This window comes from Tursiops truncatus, chromosome 16 (genome assembly GCF_011762595.2).
Source record: "Tursiops truncatus isolate mTurTru1 chromosome 16, mTurTru1.mat.Y, whole genome shotgun sequence".
In the NCBI taxonomy this organism is placed as follows: Eukaryota; Metazoa; Chordata; class Mammalia; order Artiodactyla; family Delphinidae; genus Tursiops; species Tursiops truncatus.
In genome coordinates this window covers 19,473,529-19,490,310 of record NC_047049.1, presented here as the reverse complement: position 1 = coordinate 19,490,310, position 16,782 = coordinate 19,473,529, and the positions used below count along the sequence as shown (strand labels likewise).

Sequence of the window (16,782 nt, the reverse complement as noted above, 5' to 3'; positions counted from 1 at the left end):
GAAGTCAGAGGCTGTGAAATAAAACAACCTTCAAGATCAACAGGAAGTAAGGAGATAAATCACAAGGAGAATGACTTGGGGAGGGCGTGTGTTGGGTTTAGTCTTATTTTTAGTGGTCATGGTGGTAACGGTGGTGAGAAATTGAGGCCAGAAGCAGGAAGCCAGGTTTCCCAGCCTCAGCTTTTGATGGTTTCCGGGTCTCCTTGGGTCTGTGAAGAAGGGACTCAGCTCTGTGATGAACCAGCTCTTTTAAGTTGCCTTTGTCTTTGAGAGGTGTTAATATGTTCTTGTGAAACTGCTGCTCCTGGGAGGGGGTCCCTCAAAGCATGAGCAAAGCAGAGCATGTTAACCAGGGTGTGGGTATTGTCCTAGAACTGAAGCATTGTGAATGAGCCCCCAGTACACACACTCATGCAGGATGATCCCTCACAACATTGGGAAGATAAGCTTTCTTCAGACTCCCCAAGGGACCCACAATCTGCCCCAAATTAAGAACCACTGCACAGTGACTATAGTTAATAATACTGTACTGCATATTTGAAAGTTGCTAAGAGAGTAGATCTTAAAAGTTCTCATCACAAGAAAAAACAATTCTAACTATATATGGTGACAGATGTTAACTAGACTTATTGTGGTGATCATTTTGCAGTGGGTACAAATATAGAATCATTATCCTGTACACCTGAAACTAACATAATGTAATACATCAACTATAACTCAATTTTAAAAAAAATAATCACTACTAAAAGGAAGAGAGCATGAACTGGGAGTGGAAAACAAAGCCTGAACCTCTGCTTTGCAAACTTACTTGCTGTGTGAGTTTAGGCAAATGATTTAATGTTTCTGAGCCTTGGTTTCCTCATCTAGAAATGATGTCTAAGTGAGCTATAGCATTTGAAAGCATCTGCTACTGATTCTTAGATGCTAAGGAATATGTGCTGTATCCGAGTCTCTCTGGAGAGGTGGGAGGGCATTCTGGGGCAAGCATGCAATGCTGCAGGAAGGAATGGGGTCGGTTGTAGGGCTCATAAACTGTACAGAGGCACTGCCACCAAGAACCACTTCTTTTTCCTGTTTGTTACCACCCTGCCCTTCCTCACGCCAACATGTCACCCAGAACCACTCCACGCACTCCCCCCAAGCATCTCGCTCCTTTCTTTGTTGGCCTGTCTAGCTACCACGTGTTTGAATTTGTGTCCTGACTCCGCCAGAATGCTGGAGTGCATCCAGGGTAGAGAAACGGCCTGGGAGGGAAGCTGGCAGAGTGGAGTCAAACAGACCTTGCTGGAGGCCTGGCTCTACCGAGCTGTGAGACCTCAGGCAACTCAGTCCCTCTGAGCCTCAGTTTGTTCATCTATAACGGAGGAATAATTAACAGCACCTTCCTCCTAAGATCTTGGTTGCAAGATTAAATGAGGTGTTCCACGTCAAGGCTCAGGCAGCACGAGGTAAGCTTTCAATGAGCCTTCGTTATTGTTTTTCTTTCTTCCTCTGGCATGTGCGATACAGCCCTGAGCAGGGCCTCAGCTCCCAAACCTCAGCCAGGTCGATTCCTGCCCTTCCCACAACCTCGCCTTTCTGAAAGGCACTCCAGAGACTGGCTTATTGCAAAGGTAAACCCTATACTCTAAATGGCCTCTTAGCTTACTGGGTCCCACCCAAACCTGGCTGCATTCAGAATAACCTGCAGAAGCTTTTTAAAAATACAGATTCCCAGGGCCCTCCTCTTACCTACCAAATCAATCTGTGGGAATGGGGCCTGGGAATCGGCACATTTAAAACTCTCCTCGGGTGACTCAGATATAACCAGGAGATCACTATTTTAGAGGAAAACACTCTTCTCTTCTGTTAAATCTCTTGTTTAGTGAGCTTTGAGCCATTTGTTCTATGATTCAGAACACATAACTGACAATGACAAGATGTGTTTATTTCTTCATTAATTTAAAAAATATTCATTGACTTTCTCCTGTGTAGAATAATAATTAAGAATTTAGGCATTGGGCCACTTCACACCCATTAGGATGATTAGAAACAAAAAGATAATAACAAATATCGGTGAGGATATAGAGAAACTGGACCCCTCATACACTGCTGGTGGGAATGTAACATGGTGCAGTCACTTTGGCAGTTCCTCAAAAACTTAAATACAGAGTTACCGGGTTTCCCTGGTGGCGCAGTGGTTGAAAGTCCGCCTGCCGATGCAGGGGACGCGGGTTCATGCCCCCGTCTGGGAAGATCCCACATGCCGTGTAGCGGCTGGGCCCGTGAGCCATGGCCGCTGAGCCTGCACATCCGGAGCCTGTGCTCCGCAACGGGAGAGGCCACAACAGTGAGAGACCCACATACTGCAAAAAAAAAGAAAAAAATACAGAGTTACCATATGGTCCATTAATTCCACTCCTAGATATATGCCCAGGAGAAATGAAAACATATGTCCACACAAACACTTGCTCATGAATGGTCAGAGCAGCATTATCCGTAATACCCAAAAAGTGAAAACAACTCAAATGTCCATCAGCAGATGAAAGAGTAAATAAAATGTGGTATACATACGCAGTGGAATATTATTTGGCAATAAAAGGAAATGAAGTACTGATACATATTACAACACCGATGAACCTTGAAAACATTATGCTAAATAAAAGAAACCAGTCACAGAGGACCACATATTGTATGATTCCAGTTATATGAAATGTCCATAGGCAAATCTATAGAGACAGAAAGTAAATTGGTGGTTACCTAGGGAATGACTGCTAATGGGTAGGGGCTCTCCTTCTGGGGTGATGAAATGCTCTAAAATTGATTATGATGATTGCAGAACCCTGTGAATGTACTAAAAACCGTCCAGTTTTACACTTTGAAGTGAGTGAATTATATAGTATGTGAATCAGACCATGGTAAATCTGATATAAAAAATAAAAAATCTAGCTCCCCAGGCTGGAATCCCATCTCTGTCATTCTCCAGCTAGGCAATTTGGGACAAGTAACATAACCTCTCTATGTCTTCATTAACTCACGTGGTTATTGTAAAGATAAATTGAGTTAATACATGAAATATCTCAGAAGAGTATCTGGCCTGTGGTGAGTAGTCAGTAACTATTAGCTATTATTGCTTTGATCCAGGCATATTCCAGACCTGTGCTGCTCACTATGGTAGCTACTAGCACTTAAAATTTAGCCACTCTGAATTGAGATGCGCTAAACGTACAAAATACATACCAAATTTCAAAGGCTTAGTATGCAAACAAAATAAAATATCTCATTAATAATTTTGATATTGATTCCATGTTGAAAGAACATGTTGTTGTTTTTTGTCCATGTCACACAGCTTGCAGGATCTGTTCCCTGACCAGGGACTGAACCCAGGCCATGGCAGTGGAAGCCCAGAATCCCAAACACTAGGCCACCAGGGAACTCCTGAAATAATATTTTTTATATATTGGGTTGAATGAAATAGATGAGTAAAATTAATTTTACCCTTTTCTTTTTTTAATGTGGCTACTAGACCACCAATTTTAAATTAGTGCATAACTCACATCATAATCAGTGATAAAAGACTGAATGCTTCCCCTAAGATCAAGAGTGAGATGAGGATGTCCATTCTTACCATTGTTCAACATTGTGTTGGAGGTTCTAGCCAGAGAAATTAGGAGGAACAAGAAATAAAAGACATCCAAATTGGAAAGGAAGAGGTAAGTGGCAGGTGATCTTTTACACAGAAAGTTCTATGGAAGCTACAAAAAATTACTTTTAGAGCTAATAAACAAATCAAGTTTTCATATAAGAAATATAAGAATATAAGATCTGTATACAGGGACTTCCCTGGTGGCGCAGTGGTTGGGAATCTGCCTGCCCGTGCAGGGGACGCGGGTTCGAGCCCTGGTCCAGGAAGATCCCACGTGCCACAGAGAAACTGGGCCTGTGCGCCACATCTGCTGAGCCTGTGCTCTAGAGCTCATGAGCCACGGCTGCTGAGCCCGCGTGCCGCAGCTACTGAAGCCCACACACCTGGAGCCCGTGCTCCGCAACAAGAGAGGCCACTGCAACGAGAGGCCTGCGCACCACAGCAAGGAGTGGCCCCTGCTCGCCGCTACTGGAGAAAGCCCACATGCAGTGGCGAAGACCCAACACAGATAAAATATTAATTAATTAATTAATTAATTAATTTTTAAAAATATCTATATACAAAAATCAATTGTATTTCTATACACTAGCAATGAACAGTCTGAAAATGAAATTTAGAAGCAGTTGCATTTACAATAGTGTCAAAAATAAAACACTCAGGAATAAGTTTAACAGAAGGAGTACAAGATTTGTACATTGAAACTGCAATATATTTTTTTAAGCTTTTTAAAAAAATTGTTTATTTATTTATTTTCTGGCTGCGTTGGGTCTTTGTTGTGGTGTGTGGGCTTCTAATTGCAGTGGCTTCTCTTGTTGCGGAGCACGCGCTCTAGGTCTGTGGGCTTCAGTAGTTGTGGCACGCGGGCTTAATTCCTCCGCGGCATGTGGGATCTTCGCGGACAAGGGCTTGAACCTGTGTCCCCTGCATTGGCAGGTAGATTCCTAACCACTGCACCACCAGGGAAGTCCCTGCAATACATTGTTGAAAGAAATCAAAGAACACCTAAATAAATGGAAAGACAGCTTATATTTGTGAATTGGAAGACTTAATGTTGTGAAGACAGCAATATTTCCTAAATTGATCTGCAGATTCAGTGCATTCCCTATCAGAATTCCATATGGGTTCTTTGCAGAAGTTGGTAAGCTGATCCTAAAATTCATATGGAAATGCAAGTGATTCAGAATTGCCAAAACAATTTTAAAAAGAAAAACAAAGTTGGAGGATTCACACTTCCCAGTTTCAAAACTTGTTACAAAGCTACAGAAATGAGGACAGTGTAGTACTGGCCTAAAGATAAGCATATAAATCAATGGAATAGAACTGAAAGTCCAGAAAGAAACCCTCACACTTATGGTCAATTTATTCAACAAGGGTGTCAAGACCATTCAGTGGGGAAATGAAGTCTTTTAAACAAGTAGTACTGATCCTGAAACTATCACAACATTGTTAATCGGCTATACTGCAATATAAAATAAAAAAAATTTTTTAAATGGTGCTGATGCAAATAGAGACTCACATGCAAAAGAATGAAATTGTCCTCTAACCTTGCACCATCTACAAAACTTGACTCAAATATGGACAAAAGATCTAAATGTAAGAGCTAAAACTCTAAAAACCCTCAAAAGAAAACATATGGATAAATCTTTGTGACCTTGAATTTGGTAGGGGTTTCTTAGATATGGCACCAAAAGAGCAAGCAACAAAACAAAAATAGATAAACGGTACATCATCAAAATTAAAAACTGTTGTGCTGCAGAGGACACCATCAAGACAGTGAAAAGACAACCCGCAAATGGGAGAAAGGTTTTTCAAATTATGTATCTTATCGATCAAGGACTTGTCTCTAAATACATGTAAAGAACTATCACAGCTCAATAATAAAAAGATAAGTAACCCATTTTTTTAAATGAGCAAAGGATCTGAACAGAAGTTATCCAAAGAAGATATACAAATGGCCAATGCACATGAAAGCACATGAAAAGATGTTCAACATCATTAATCATCAGGGAAATACACATCAAAACCACATGAGATGCCACTTCACCTTGGTAGGATGACTACTAAAAACAAAACAAAGCAAAACCAAAAACAAAGCAGGTGAGTGTTGGCAAGGATATGGAGAAGTTCATACACTGCTGGTCGAACTAATAACATGGTGCAGCCACTTTGGAAAACAGTATGGCAGTTCCTCAAAAAGTTAAATATAGTTACCATCTGATCCAACGATGTCAGTTCTAGGTATACACCCAAGACAAATGAAAGCATATAAAATCTATGGAGACAGAAAGTAGGTTAGGGGCTTCCCTGGTGGCGCAGTGGTTAAGAATCCTCCTGCCAATGCAGGGGACACGGGTTCGAGCCCTGGTCCAGGAAGATCCCCCATGCCGTGGAGCAACTAAGCCCGTGAGCCACTACTGAGCCCACGTGCTACAACCACTGAAGCCCACGAGCCTAGAGCCCGTGCTCTGCAACAAGAGAAGCCACTGCAATGAGAAACCCGCGCACCACAACAAAGAGTAGCCCCCGCTCACCGCAGTTAGAGAAAGCCCGCGCGCAGCAATGAAAACCCAACGCAGCCAAAAATAAATAAATAAATAAAATTTTTTTAAAAAAGAAAGAAAGTAGATTAGAGGTTGTAAGGGCACTGGGGAAAGGGAGGAAAGGAGAGCAACTGCTCACAGATATAGGGTTTCAAACTTTTGGAGGATAATGAGAATGTTCTAGAATTAGATAGCGGTGATGGCTACACAACCATTTGAATATACTAAAAACCACTGAACTGTACCCACTAAAGGAAGTAATTTTCTGTTATGTGACTTATATCTTAACTTTTTGATGGAAAAAATACATACGTGGCTCACATTTTTTAATGGACTTTACTTTTTAGAGTGTTTTAGGTTCAGAGTAAAATTGAATGGAAGGTGCAGAGGATTCCCATATACTCTGTGCCCCCCACAGCCTCCCCCGCTACAAATATCCCACAGCAGAATGGTGCATTTGTTAAAACTGATGAACCCACACTGACAAATCATTATCACCCCAAATCCATAGTTTACATTAGATTTCGTTCATTCTTGACGTGGTACATTCTATCAGCTTTGACAAATGCATAAGGACATGGATCCACCATTATGGTGTTACACAGAGTAGTTTCACGGCGCTAAAAATCCCCCGTGCTCCACCTACTCATCCTTCCCATCCCCCTCACCCCTGGCAACCGCTGATCTTTTCACTACCTCCATGGTTTTGCCTTTTCCAGTATGTCATATAGTTGAAATAATACAGTATGTAGCCTTTTCAAATTGTCTTATTCTGCTTGGTAATGTGCATTTAAGGCTCCCCCATGTCTTTTTGTGGCTTGATAGGTAATTTTTTTTAGTGTTGAATAATATTCCATTGTCTGAATGTACCACTGTTTATGGATCCATTTACCTACTGAAGGACAGCCTAGTTGGCTTCTTCCAAAGAATAAGGCCAAAAACCTGGTTTCAACCAGCTATTTTATAAATGAGAAATGTCTTCAGAACAGAGATAAGATAAGAAGGTAAGAACAGTTCGTGCTGCCCTTACCCATTCCTGGAAAACTCAGCAAGAACACCTACCAGAATCACAAAGAATAAGGAGCTGGTAGGTCCTCATATCATGTGCTCCAACACCTTGATTTTACAAAGGAGGGGGAAAGACTTGGGTTAGGCATGTGACTGACTTAAGATCACACAGCTGGTCTGAGACAGGGCAGAACTACACCGCATGTTTCCTAAGCCCAGTGTCAATGTGTGAAGTTGGCCAGGATTAAACATTAAACATGAGAAAAGGAAACCCCAAGTCTCCTCCTGGGATCCCCCTGCCAGAGCAACGTCGCAAGGCAGCCTCCAACGTCACCTAAAGAAGCCTCTGTATCTTGAGCCAGCAGTTCCACTTCTAGGACTTTATCCTACACACGCTCACACAGGTGTGCACAACTTAGGTACGCAAGTATCCACTGCAGCATCGCTTCTGATAGAAAGCACTGGAGCTGATCCATGTTCATCAGTGAGAGGCTAGTTAAATACATTATGATGCACCCATAAAGGGCCATAATATATATAGCAATAAAAAGAGTTAGAAACCTCTTTGTGTACTAATAGGGAACAGTTTCCAAGATCCATCATTAAGTTAAAAAGTAAGTTGCAGACAGGGTGCAGAGTATGTTCATTTTGCCCTGAAGACAAGAAGGGGATGTGAGCCTTGTCATCGCCTCCCCTTCACCCCTGAACAGGGGTTAAGTAACTCACACAGCAATTATGCAGACAAATTAGCCACCCACTCCCCTGACTTTTAGCTCCTGTTGTTCAGGGATGTGGAGCAGCTCAAGGTTCTTCAGGCTGAGTTTTGAACTCCTGGGACACTCGGCACCCTTCCACTGGCCCCGGATGCAGCTCAGGGTGGCCCTTTGGGAAAGTGGTCCTTCAGGAGCCCTAGGGCTGCCCCAGGGCTCCCCCATCTGATTGAGAGTCAGGAGGTCTGGCTCTGTCCCAGCTCTGGCCCCAACTTGATGTGGGAGAGCAGATAAGTAGGCGAACTGCCTGTTCCAACAGTATCCCATAATACCTATCTCCCCAGCTTCACAGGGAGAGGGTAAGGATCACAAAGGAGAGTGTGAAGCAGCCAGACCCTGACTGGTTTCTGAGGACACCCGTGCTCCTTGAAGGAATAAAGGGCTCTGCGTGATTAAAAAAAAAAAAGTCTAGGAAAGCCTGGGTAAACAGAGTTAATCAGGTCCTTCACTGCAGACCTTCTCAGAGCCTTGAACGTGCTAACTACATTGTGACATTCACATGTGGCTATAGTATGTATCATTTCCCAAACTTTTCTGACCACAGAACCACTTTGGAGGAAAATACCTATTAAAATCTCCCGGAATAAAGGTAATCCATGGAACACAGTTTGACAAATGCTGTTTAGATAAAAGTAGGGTAAACACAAAACACATAGGCACAATGGTAGAGATAATGACTCCAGTATAAATTCCTGTCATTAACACCCCCTATTCAGTTTCCCTGGCCCTGCTCACAAGGCGAGGAGGTTTTTTTTTAACTGTGGATCATAAACAATTTGTGGGTAGTGAAATCAGTTTAGTGGGTTGCAACCAGCTTTCAAACAAATGAATCTGGTTACAATGGAAAATAACAAAGCACACCGCATTTAATACGCTGAGTATTGTTTTTCTGAAACACATGTACATGTATGTACATGCTGGGTTATACCAGAAAATATATTTCTTACTGTGGGTTGTGGTCAGAAAGTTTGAAAAACACTGCTATAGAGTTCCTCCTCTTCCAGATAGAAGGAAACTGTCGTGTGAGGAGTAGCCTCATCTCCTGACTCAACCTGTTTGACTATCTGGTGAGGACTCCTGGGACAGGGGCCTCTCCCTGGCTGTGCGATTGTGGGATAGATTTTAGGATTAGCAGTGTCACCTTGCCGGACCCAGAGAATGACAGAGGCCCCTTTTGTTATTCACCGTGCTCCAGAAATTCAACCGAAAGATCGTTCCTTTTCCAAACGCTGCTTATCCTCCCCAACCAGAAAGCACCTTTCTGTCTAGAAAAACAGGTTTATTGAAGCTCTCGCTTCTTGTTTCAACTTAGCCATTCAGAATGCAGCTTAAACTCTGAAGACTCACTTTGATGTCTCTAGTTGTTAGATTTTCCTTTTTTTAAAAAAATGCTGTGTCTTGACCTAAGTCATTTCTTCATGCTGGTTCTAATCCTCTGTGACAGGTGAGTATCGTTTAAAACGTTGGGGCGTTTCACGTTGACCAATTAGAGCAAATATCCTGTGGATCTTAATGTATTCCTCAGTTAAGGTGTGCTTTGTCCAAGTCCCAGCGCAGCGACTGGCCAGCTCTGTGACTTTGGGCAGGTGACCTGCTCCCTTTGTGCCTCTTTCTTCTCATCTGTCCAATGGGGGTAATGAAATCTTCCTCACCAGGAAGGTATGGGGATTAGATGGGACAGCCCCTATTAGACACTTAAAACAGTCCTGACGCATAGTAAGAGCTCAATTAAGAACTAATTTAGTTGCCACTCCTCCTCCTGTTTCTTGGAGTGTAATTCATCTGTTTACTTGAAACTTGAGGTGAACTGGTCCAGCCTCTGTGTCTTTCAAGGGACCTTTCAAGGTTTGTAAAACAGTCTAGCGTATTCAGAAGTGGGTCCCCAAATCTCCAGATACCCCAGCTTTCCTTCACCTCCTCCCTGGATGGAGAGTGCCATGAAGAGTTCAGGTGGGCTCTCGTGTGTCTTGGGGGAACACTTGGGGCCTTCTGAAGGTGACCTCAACCTGCCTTCCCTATAGAGTCTGCCCAGGACTTTCCACCGAAAGTTCTGCGTCCTGGGAAGACCCTCCGTCCCCAGAAAAAAAGAGTCAGTTATTTACCCTACTTCCCAGGTTCCCCACTGTTCGCCTCTATGCCCCCAAACAGCGTTCACTGCAGCCTCTCACTGGGAATCACCTCCCTTCTCTAACACTCTGCTTTCCTGCCCCTGGGCTGGGCTCTGGCTCCCAAAGTCCCCTGACTTCAAAAGCCCCAGGTTCACTGACATTTCTCGCTTGACTTATTCACCTTCTCTATGAGACTTTGGTCCCTTGAGGCCAGGAACTGTGTCTCATCCTATCAGATTCAGTCTTGTATCCCTCAGCAGCTCTCACAGCTCAGAGCAGGGACTCAGGTGAAGGCCTGCTAAAGGCCAGCGACTGGTGACGGGGAGAGAGGAAGAAAGGTAGAGTGACTGATGTTGGGCAAACTCTGGGAGGCAGTACCAGGAAGAAGTTCTAGGACCGCCCCTTCCTTCCCTCCCTGCTCGGTGTACAAACCCAGGAGCCCCCGCCCTGCCCCAAGCATGAGTAGAGTTAACCAAGAGTCCTCCTCTTAAGTGCAACTGCCTACAGGGAGGATAATGTGGACTCTGACCTTGATCAGAGGCTTGGTCACTGGGCCATCTCATCAGAAATACTTGAGGTCTTTATTAAAAACATCTCAAATGGACTCAATCAGAATCTTTGGGGGGTGGAGCCCAGGAATCTGCTTTTGAGCAGGTGATGCTGATATATACTAAAATTTAAGATACCTGTGATCTAGTTGTAGAACTTCCTTCACCTGCCCCACCTTTCTGGACTTGACCACTGGCTCATACCCTTGCAGGAAGGCAAATGTAGGCCCAGTCGTTTCAGGGCAAGGGGACAGGCGTGAGATGGAGTTGCCCAATAGCATGGCCTTTCAGAAAGAAAGGCGTGGCTAGAGCTGACCTTTTCACCTGGCTGGAGGTAGACTCCAGGATCTAGGATTGGTGAAAGGGGAAAGAGAGCTTCAGAGCAGCCGGGCTGAAGACTCCAGGCCTGTGCGCCCCTCCTCCAGTACGTGGTCTTCCTGGACAGGTAACATTAATCCATAGTTATTGTTAATTGGACCCCAATTAATTGGACCCCCTAGAATTGGACCCCAACAGAGGATTTCAGAAGAGCCTTATATCCCTTGAAATTAAGTACACAGTAGTATGTGTATTGCATGGCGGGGGAGTGCGTGCTTTCCTAGGGTAAAGCAGTATAGAATAATGATTAATGGTATAGACTTTGGGGTCAAACTCACCGAATTTGAAGCCTGGCTGTGCCAGTTTACAACCGTTGACACAAGCTACTCAACCTCTCTGAGGCTCTGTTTTCTCAACTGTTGTATGGTGATACACTATAGGGTTGTTGCCAGGTTGAAATGAATCAGTACCTGCAAAGCACCTAGCATAGCGCTTGGGCCATGGCAAACATTGCTGATCACTAGCTGTGCAAACAAAATAGGAGCTGTTGGCACTTCTTCAAAAGTCAGTCATCCAAAGGTAGGTTAAGAAACATTGAGGTTCTCTGGGGGCCTGAGAGGCAGCATGTGGTGTGGTTAGGCGTGCAGGATCCCCACCAGTGAAATCTGAAGGCTCTGCCAGGTACTGGGGGCTGGGGACAAGTAATCTTACCTCTCTAAGCTTATTAACTCTTCTGTAAAATGGGAGCAGTCATGGTACTCGCTTCCTGAGGTTTCCATGAGGGTTAACTGAGAGGCTGCCCTATAGGGGGATCAGCATAGTGTCTGGCACAAAACAGGCACTCAGGGAGGTTCAGCAACCATCCCCACCCATCATTTTGGTGCTGCAGAAGTTCCTAGAAACAGAACTTCTCTACAGTGTCCCTTCTACTCATTTCGCAAAAGCCATCTTCCATCCCACCAAAGCAGTCAGGAAAACGGTCCATGGAAACCTCCCTCCCTCCATCCAGGCTTTCTGATAAGGGATAACTTCTCTGCAAGGGAGGGTTACAGCAAGGACAGGCTCTCAGCTGTTGGCCTCAGTGTGGAAAGAACCAAGAATCCCCCTCAGAGCTGGAAATGAAAGGTCTTCTCCCTCTCACCTCCCCCGCCCCCTTTCCACTCGGCAAATGTGGCTTCCCTCTGCTTTCTGCTGGCGCCCAGAGTCCCTCCCAGCCCGGCTCCTTGTATCTCTGGGGCATCAGGGCAGCTCTGAAGACAGCTCAGGTGCCCGAGAGCCATCACAAGGTGCCAGAAAGTCTGACACTTTGATTCAGGAAAGACCTGCCTAAAAATAGAATCACAAAATCTCAGCCCACACAGGAGTTGGGAGCCCTGAGGGGCATCTGGTCCGGCTTCCTCAGTGCTGGCTTAGTGCCTGTTAAAAACAAACTCTGGGGCCCTCCCGGGAGGTTCAGCTGTGGTTCCAGGGTGAGGCCTGGGCGGCTGTATGTTGAGGAATATCTAGGATGATTCCTGTGATCAGGCAAGTTACAGCATCTCTGGAATACCTCTGGGAACGGGGAGCATACCATCACCTCTAGAGGGTGGGGAAGAGGATGGACTTAAAGGTTAAGAGTGTGGACTTGCGGGCTTCCCTGGTGGCACAGTGGTTGAGAGTCCGCCTGCTGATGCAGGCGACACGGGTTTGTGCCCCGGTCTGGGAAGATCCCACGTGCCGCAGAGCGGCTGGGCCCGTGAGCCATGGCCGCTGAGCCTGCATGTCCGGAGCCTGTGCTCCGCAACCGGAGAGGCCACAGCAGTGAGGGGCCCGCGTACCACAAAAAAAAAAAAAAAAAAAAGTGTGGACTTGCAGCCAGGTGTGGGTAGGGAGCTCAGCTTTCCCACTTGCTCACTCAGCCACATTCAACCAGTTACTGATCTTCACTGAGCTTAATTCCTCATCCATGATGTAGGGACACTAATTAATTGCAGGCGTCTACCTCCCAGGTGGTCAGGAGGTTTACTTAAGGCAGTGTAGATAAAAGTGCTTAGCATAAAGCTTAACGCTGTCTTCAATAAACGGCAGCTGTAATAATAACAACAACAACAGGAAAGTAGTCTTACCTTCTTTCTTATGTTAAGCTGACACTCGCCTGCCTAGGACGCACATCCACCGCACTCTGCGCCTTCTGAAGCCCTACTTCCTAATCTCTTTTCTGTCATAGGCTTTCAGGTATCTGGCAGTGGCTGATGCCACAATCCCCCCTTTTTTTTCCTTCCAGCCTTATTGAGGTATGATTGACAAACATAAATTGTATAAAGTGTACAACGTGATGTTTTGATATACATGGACATGGTGAAATGATTACCACAATCAAGCTAATTACACAGTTACCTTGTGTGTGTGTGTGAACACTTAAGATCTACTCTCTTAGCAAATTTCAAGTATACAGCCGTAGCATTAACCATAGGCACCAAGCTTCACATTAGGTCTCCAGAACTTATTCATCTTATAACGGAAAGATGGACTCTTTGACCAAAATCTCTCCCATTCCCCCATTCACCCAGCTCCATTCACCCAGCTCCTGGTAACTGTCATTCTACTCTCTGTTACTATGAGTTTGACTATTTTTTAGATTCCATACATAAGTGAGATCGTGCAGCGTTTGTCTTTCTATGTCTGGCTTATTTCACTTAGCATAATACCCTCCAGGTTCACGCATGTTGTCACAAATGGCAGGATTTCCTTTTTTTTTTTAAGGCTGAATAATATTCCATTGTGTGTATATGTATGTGTATATATACATTCATATATACACACATATACACAAGCCACCACTTTTTTTTTTATCCGTTCACCTGTTGCCAACACTTAGATTGCTTCCATATCTTGGCCACACCCCACTGAATTCCCCTCTCCCCGACAAGATTTTTTTCTGCCCTTGAATGGGAGGACCTCAAGGCTGGGTGGCATCCTCTCAGGTTCGATTTGAGGAAGAGATAGAGATCTCCCCCTCAGACCTGCTGTGGTACCACAGATCCCTAACACTTCCCATTTTACTTCTAGAAGGCCTCTGGAGAAACGCTTGGGACCCAAAGGAGGGAACAGGTGAACCTGGCAGCCAATAGCCCATTCACACAACTAAGCTTTAGAAGTGTTGGAGGAGGAGAGCTAGGTGCTGAGGGGAAAGGGCCCCAGGGCCTAGGCTCTGCCTCGGATCAGCAGCCCAGGGGCCAGTAGCCCCTGGCAAGCCAAGGCCGCCGATCCCAAGGGTCCTGAACACGCGACCTCCCACCCATGCCCACTCCCCCTCCTGACGTGAACATGTGCCCCCCGACCTCTGAGATAACTGCTCCCTCTTTTCTCAGGAGGGAGAGGGGCCTCTATAAGCTTCCCATTAACTGGTCATCATGGAATGGAGGACATTGTGGATTTCTTCCACCTCTGAGAGGAACCCAGAGTTCCCTTTGGCGTAGTGGTTGAGAGCTTAGGCTCTGGAACCAGACTGCCTTGGTGCTTGTCTTGCTTCTACCTCTTAAAGTCTCGTAGCCTCAATTTGTTCATCTACAAAAAAAAAAAAAAGGGATAGTAACTATTATCCACCTCACCTGGGTACTTTGAGAAATAAATAAGATTACCCATATGAATGCCTCTGGCAAGCCTTTGCTACTGTTACTAGTAGAAGAAGCTAAGGCTGCTCTCCAGCTGTGCCAGAATGGTCCAAATGTGAGGTGTCTTTTGCTTTGCTCCCCATGGTTTGATGAGCCACAGCCAGTCTGCTTGTTTCCACAGCTGGGAAATGTTTGGTCTAAGGTTCTGGGTGTCAAAGCATCATACGGGGTCCCCTAGAGCGCCTGTTTGTCCATGGAGAGAGAGAAATGATCTGGGCCAAGGGGAGGGGCTCTGCCACCAACTTCACCAACCCTGAGGTAGCTGAAGTGAGGAGGCCCGGGGCTATTCCTGGAGCTGCCCTTGAGCCCTCTGTGACCTGCGCTGTGTCCATGGCTGCTGCCCCAGGAAGGGGAGGATCAGTCTCCATGTACTTTTCTCTGAGCTTGTGGTAGGCACTTTGCGGGCTCATGGGCAGGCCTTTTGCTGGGGCAGGAATGGGTGTGGCTTTGCAGCAGAAGAGTTGTTTTCTGGTGACCTAGGAGGTTTTTTTTTGCGGGGGGTGGTAGGCATAGAGGGTGGGGATCTCTTCTTTTCCTAACAGCCTTGAGCCAGAGGTGTGACACCGCCCAGGGTTGATTTTCCTTCTGTTTGCATTTGAGCTATGGGAGGTTAAGCCTGATGTGTGGTCCTTCCCAGAGAGGATCCCCGCCTTTCTGCCTTCCTCCCAGCCCACTTATTGTGTAGCCACTGTGTGTTGCTGAGGCCACCAGTGGTCAAAATTTTTTTTTTTTTTTTTTGCGGTACACGGGCCTCTCACTGTTGTGGCCTCTCCCGTTGCGGAGCACAGGCTCCGGGCGCGCAGGCTCAGCAGCCGTGGCTCACGGGCCCAGCCGCTCCGCGGCATGTTGGATCTTCCCGGACCGGGGCACGAACCCGTGTCCCCTGCATCGGCAGGCAGACTCTCAATCACTGCGCCACCAGGGAAGCCCCCAAAAATATATTTTTAAGGGCTAACAAAGAAGACTTCCTCTATCCCACACTGCACTGAGGATCAGTAAAGTTTCAAAAAGAGACGGGAGATCTCAGGATCAAAACGTGAAACAAGAAAAAACAAAATCTCATCCTGTTTCCCTGGTGGTTTTGCTGCAACTAGCTGAAATATTCCTGGCTTTGGAATGCTCACCTCTCACCCAGGTCTAAGAGTGGTTGCTCTAAAGCCTGGCAGCGGGGGTGGAGGTGGGGCAGGTGTCCAGTCTCACGATGACTCCTCTTTGGAAGGCAATGATCCCTCTTGGAGAGCAAGATCTTCCTTTCCTTTCAGGTCCAGTGATTCCCCACTTGAGGTCTTGGTAGGCTCCTGAAGGCTCTGAACTGGGAGGACATTGACGGCACACAGGGAGCCCAACCCTTTTGTCATAGATGAGGAACCTGAGAGGAAATGACTCACCCAAGATCACAGCCAAATGAATCCTAGGGGAAGATCACACCTCATGTTTCAGAGTTAAACAGACTTGCGTCCAAATCACTACTGTACGATATTGTATATACAACTGATCTTTCTGAGATATAGGTTCATCCACATAAAAGAATACCTCCTTTTGCAGAGTTGTTATGAGGATGAAATTACTGTCTTATATGGTGCCTGGCCCTTAATAGGCCATCAACTAATCATCCACGAGCCCCACCCTCCCCCTGCCCCCAAGCAGCTTTAGTCATTCCCTTTTCTGCCCCTGTTCCCGTAATACTTGTATTATTCCCTCTTAGGTTTGTTTTTTTTTTTTTTAATATAATAATTTATTTAAATCAGTCTCTCTCTTTCTATCTGTAAGCACCTTGAGAAAGAGGATCAAAGAGGCAACCAGGGTCCCATTCCATTCCTGTGCCTGCCCCAGCCTGAGCTCCAAACCTCACACACCCCAATCCACTCATAACAAGATGGTAGACATCTATTGGCCAATGGTGGCAGAGATGGCATCAGTAAAGTTGGGTGCGAGGGCCTTGGCTTCCTGGTCTCAGCCTCTCCTCTGAGGGAGGGAGACCTGCCCCCTTTTCCTCAGCATCCTATGCTCTTGGGTTCTTCCTTCCTTCTCCCTCCTGTTTCCTCATTAAAACGCGAAAATGTCCCATATGGCTTCAAGGAGGCAAATGGGGCGGTAAGTCTGGGTTAGGATTTGCACTTTAAAATAAACTAAATCTTGGACTTCCCTGGTGGCGCAGGGGTTAAGGATCCACCTGCCAAGGCAGGGGACACGGGTTCGAGCCCTGGTCCGG

General features: G+C 45.7%; 1 long non-coding RNA gene across 1 annotated transcript; it reads right to left on the bottom strand.

Annotated features, from left to right (window-relative positions):
* Positions 1-1,906: 1,906 nt before the first annotated feature.
* On the bottom strand, positions 1,907-15,879 carry LOC141276738 (uncharacterized). The gene is made up of 2 exons (XR_012326727.1): positions 15,695-15,879; positions 1,907-2,345 (listed from the first exon to the last, which is right to left on the bottom strand). It is a non-coding gene; the product is annotated as an uncharacterized lncRNA (long non-coding RNA).
* Positions 15,880-16,782: the final 903 nt, after the last annotated feature.